Here is a 6,000-nt window from a genome sequence, read left to right as displayed (position 1 = left end):
TTGGCATCTCAACAAGGATATTGAGAAGGTTGTTGATGATTATGGATATAACTGATTAAGGATGTTTACTGTCTTAATATTATTATTTTGTCATTGATGTCAAGAAATTGATTTTCTAATTTAGTATGATGTTGCCATATCTTGAGAAGTATGATTTGAAGAGTATAAAGATGTCGGTAAAAGACACAAAAAGATTATGATGAATAAGAGGATGAATAAGGTATTCAATGGGCAACTATTACTGAGTCAAACAATGATGAGATCATGATGTTTAGATTATTTTGACATCATACACATGTTGTAAATTGTAAGGTTGATACTATACTATGTTACCAAGCAAAGAACCTAGTCGGTAAACCCTAAGGAACCTAGTCGATAAACCCTAAGGTTATCGCTATCGGTTAATGAAGGCAGAATGTCTACCGAGTGAAGTTTAGTATTCACCGAGTAATTACCAAGTTGTAATCAAGCTCTAATAGAATGCATTAAATGTTTACATGCGTTATTTAATGAAGGAAGTTGATGAACTGGAATTGATTAAATGATTGGTATGCTGTAAATAAAGTTTGTTAAGAATTTATGGCAATGGAAGATTGGCAGGAAGATCTACAACTCAGATTGAACCGCAATACCCTAGCACAAGTTCCAAGAAATATATGCAAGTTCCAAGGTGAGGTAAAACATTTTTCAGATCAAAGGATACATTAAACCTAGACAAGATTGAAGATTTGATGGCTATGATTGATCACGGGAAATGTGATCAAGGAGATTAAGCGGTTAGCTAATTGTTTATAAATAGGGAACTGTTGATAAACAATGTATGCGGGCAAATGTATGCACAGGGATGCTACATAGTGATTACCGAGCACAGAAGCTTGAAGACCTATTTGAATAACAGAGTATAGAAGCCCAACAGATGGACAAGATTAGTTCTATGTCTAGATTGTATTGAGAAAATAAAATATGCTTTAGCATTTTAGATGTGAAGTTGCAGATAGATTTTTATTACTGTTATTTTGTGAAAGTGACAAAAAATCTCTTAACCGAGTGGACTTAACAGTCTTATTTGTAAAACCCTCTAGCAAGGTGACATTTTGATTGAGTGTTTGAAATCCTTTAACAAGGTCACTTCTAACAAGGTGAAGATCCTAACAGATCTGAGGGAAATCCCTTAACTGGGTCACATCTAGCAATGTGTTTGTAATCTTTAACAGGATTTGCTTTTAACTGAGCATACTCTAGAAGAGTATATTTCTTAGTGGGTCCGAAATCCCATAGTGGTTTTTCTCTATTTGGGTTTCCACGTTAAATCTGGTGTTATGAGGTTTATGATGTTTATATGCTTTTGAGTTTGCATGTTTAGTAGTTTTGGTTATATTACTGAAGTATATGTTACCGAGGTTGAATCTGATGTTTTTATGGAAGTTTAAGTTTGTATGATTCACCCCCCCCCGCTCTCATCTTGTTGGCTATTGGATCTATACTTATATTAAGTATTAGAACTATTAGATACATCCTGTGTAAGATTGATCTGTTTGGTTTCAGGAAGGATACATCCTGTATAAGACAAAGATAGATAATCATGTCTGGTTTCAGGAAGGATACATCCTGTATAAGACAAAGATAGATAATCACGTCTAGTTTTAGGAAGGATACATCCTATATAAGACAAAGATAGATCAAAATATGATGAAAGTGCAGAATAATTGATTGATAGATAGAATAGTTGATATGAGAGAATTATAGAGTCATAGATGAAAAGATTGAAATTAAGTGATGAGAGAGATCATGCTAGAATGATTAGAAGAATTGAAAAGGTTGATTCAAGAAAAGACTCTTGAGGAGAGAATGACCTAAAGAGACAATCAACATGATGAGATTAGAAAAATGAAATGAAATGATTGATGCTGAATACTCTTCTTGTCTTTATTCATAGTGCAATATACATTTTCATCATTGAGCCTTATTATGTAACAATGAATATTTGTACATCAGGGTATAAGGAACCAAGATGTAAATATATCTCATTGCAAAGAAACAAACACGTAGCAAACAAGGAATGAACCCCTCCATTCTGGGAAATATACTAGGGGTTGAGGTATGTGTGGCATTCACAAGCTGAATACTCCTATCAAAGACACCCACTAGAGAAATTGCCCCAGAACTTCATTGGTTCAAACCACAAACAACAAACAAAGAAAAGGATCATGCCCATCATGACTCCTCTAGTCACTTTTTGGACATCCTTGAGTAGCTAAAAACATGATCTTCACCAATTTGATAAAAGATAAAACCAACTAGAACAAAATGCAACAACCATACTGATTTCTATCTTCGTGTGATTGCTTAATGTGATTTTGATAATGTCTGGTTTCAAAAGTTGTGGACCCCGTTTAAGACTGACCTGTCTGGTTTCGAGTGTACCAATTCTGTTTAAGATAAGATGTTGATCACATTGATAGTTTTATAGTCATTCGATAGATTAGACAGTTGATCAGCTTGATTGCAGTTATTTTGACAAGATAGTTGTATCCTTTGTTTAACTTCATGCAAAGTGTTTGCTGGATAGCTGCTAGAATATTTGATTCTTGCAAGACATGTTATTGTAATTTTTCAATTGATTTTGGATTTTTCAATGTTTTAGTATTTCATGAATTGATATTTTGATTTTTTTGTGTTTTTGCCCCATTCTATCAATTGTGGTGGATTTTAGAAATCGCACCATAATTTGATATCAATTGCATTGGATTTTAACATCAATGTGGTGTAATATTAGCATTTGTGTAGGATTTTGACATCAATTGTAGTGTAATATTTTCTAGGCTTGATTTTTTGATGTTTTTGTATTTATGGTATTTTTTCATTTTTATTTTTATTTTTTATTTTGTTTTTCGATGTTTTTGGTATTGATGAAGCATGACCTTCCATTAATTGATAAAGATGAGACTAACTTGGACAAAATCAAGCAGTCATACTGATCTATGTCATTGTTTTGATTTGTGTGATCATTGATAGGAATGTCTAGTTTCAAAGAGTGAGTACCCCGTATAAGATCGATCTGTCTAGTTTCGAGTGTAACCTTCCTTGTATAAGACATGTTTTTGTTTGATAGAGTTTGATTGATTAACAAGACATGTGATCAATTTGATTGTAGAATTTGAGAGCTTTCTTTTTGTTGATTTGATTTGATGGATGGCCCATGCTTTCTTTCTTTGATTTATTTTTTATTTTTATTTTTTCGAACTTTTAACAAAAAAATTGAAGGAAAAGACAGAAGATAGAAGATTTATTCTGCAATAATGTTGTTCCACACTACACGAGCCAACACATCGATTTTGTCAAAGAACTTGTACTTGGTTAGAAAGTGATGGATGGTTTTGTGATGTCAGCTCAATGCATTTACAATAATAATAAGTCATCTCCATTATGTGTCATGCTGATCTAGAATAAATATGCCTACCGGTGTATATCCTGGACCTATTTGCCGGTAACAACAAATATGCAAACCCGAATAGACAAATAACCAAATCACCAAAACCAAGTGATCAAATAATGTTTTCGACATAACCAAGTAGTCTCCAAGTCATTTCAAGTGCCGGTGAACAATATAACCTGTCGGTGATTGTGCATAAGTCACTGACTTGCCAGTGAACATAACCAAAGATCTCCAAGTGTTGATAAGGTTGACAAGTGTTGACAAGTGTTGACATCAATGACAAAAACATATCAACATATCCAAAATACCAACAAGAAGATTTATTTTGCAATGATGTTGTTCCACACTATAGGAGCCAATACATTGATTTCGTCAAAGAACTTGTACTTGGTTATAAAGTGATGGATAGTTCTATGATATTGAGCGATTTCCTCTCTTTCTTCGATTTCACAGAGCTCTTTTTCAGCCTTTAGAAGTTTTTGATAAGTTTTTTGTTGTCTCCTATTTTGCTTTGCCTTCCTTGCACCTGAAATTCAAAATGTCACCTTTCTGGCCATTGAATTAGAAACATTTTATATGCAGAAATTAAATTTTCTAGAATTCAATAAAAATTCAGGGTTAGATGCATAATAGAAAATCATGCAAAAAAAACACAAGAATTTTTAATTATCAATCTTTTAGGGTAATTGTGATCTGTTTAGGCAATTACGACATCCTATGTGATCAATTGCGACATGTTGTCAGGGTGATTGCAATATGATATGAGTAATTGCAAATTTCTGCACATGCAATTACGACATCCAATTTCTTGTGTCCATACGAATCTACAAAACATATCAATCTAAAATCAAAGGTTAGAATGATTCACGTTGGGTTCACCATTGTTTCTACACTTGAATGTCATATGTGTTATTGATCTAATTAGCAAATACGAATGAATCATTAATTCCTAACTAATTGACAAACATCAAACATAATTAATGAAAATCAATACGAAATAAGGAATGAATTCAAATAAAAGACTCCCTCATTCTTCATCTTTGCTTCCATTGTGCTTCTCCAATTTGAGTGGTTGGTGGCTCTCAGATGTTGCACCAATTTCCTGCATACAAATGCTTTGAAGACTGTGATTCTAAAAAAGATAGATTGAATTGATGAAAAGAGGCTGACTTTATAGATTCTCAACACAAAGAGGGTGAGAAATAGAACTCAAGTGTTGATTGGGAGACAACTGAAATTGATTGATCAGTTAACAAAGTTGATTGATTTGTTAACTCATTTGATTGAGTAGTCAACTAAATTGATTGAAGAGTGATCTGAATACATGGATTAGTAAACTCACTTGATTGATTAGTGAAATAAATATACTAGGGAGATGACTGAATTGATGGATTAGTCATAAAAAGTTGATTTTGAGTTAAAAAAGATGATTGATGAGTTAACTGAGTTAAGTGATTAGACAACTGGTTTGATCAATCAGTTCCGATTTAGCATGTGTTGTAGGAATTTGAAATTGAATTTGATTTTCATTTTCAATTTGGATTTGAATTTGGTCATTCGAATGCTGAAATGCACATGAAATTAACTGTAATTCACATTTGGGGAAATGTGAATTTGATGATATGAAATTAGATGAAATTAATTGAAATGATATTAAATTTGAATTTGGAGAAAATGAAATGAAATTAGATGAAATTATTTGAAATTATAATTTGGGGAATTGGAAGAATAATTAATTAATTTAAATAATATAAATGAAATTATTTAAACTTAGGAAATAGAATTAATTGAATAATAAAGATTAATTAACTAAGGAATAAATCATAATTAATTAAATAATTAATATTTAATTAATAATTGAGATATGGTTAACAGATTAAAATGATTTGAGAATAGAAATAGAATAATTAGGAGTGTTGAAGGGCGACAATTAGAAGAAATAGTTAGTTTAATCAAATAATTAAAGAATTACGTAATTAAATAGACGAATATTTAGTGTAGAATTAATGAGACATTTTTAGGTGTCTACAATCATCATTATACCAAACTTCAAGAACACTAAGTAGAATGACTGTTAACCTAGAAAAATAACTTGTGGAGCTCCAAATCATGAACAAGATACACATCAATGTCCCAAACACTCCTCCAAATCTGAAAAACAAGATATTACAATGCGGAGCAATACGGATCAAAATACTGAACATTCTAGCATCATTGAATAGAAGGAAAATTGGCCTCAACACAAATAACCATAACTCACTCAAATCTTCAGCCGACCTCTGAAAATCATATTGAATCATCCACACACAATCCTCTATAAACCCTTTAATCCACAAAATCTGATCATTATTATGCTAAACAAATCAACATATTGATCTCATTGCAATATGGTCACAGACAAAGAAATATGTTGACATCAATTACAACACATCTCCCAGATATCATCAAAGCACATATTTGCAGCAATCTCACCAAACATCAAACAATATCTTCATCCTGATCATCAAATGGAGAGCTTCCTTGATTATTATTTGTGTTTTGTTCACTCTACATACCTCCGCTCA

The sequence above is a fragment of the Cryptomeria japonica genome, chromosome 2, assembly GCF_030272615.1.
Source record: "Cryptomeria japonica chromosome 2, Sugi_1.0, whole genome shotgun sequence".
Lineage (NCBI taxonomy): Eukaryota > Viridiplantae > Streptophyta > Pinopsida > Cupressales > Cupressaceae > Cryptomeria > Cryptomeria japonica.
This window is presented reverse-complemented; position numbering follows the sequence as displayed.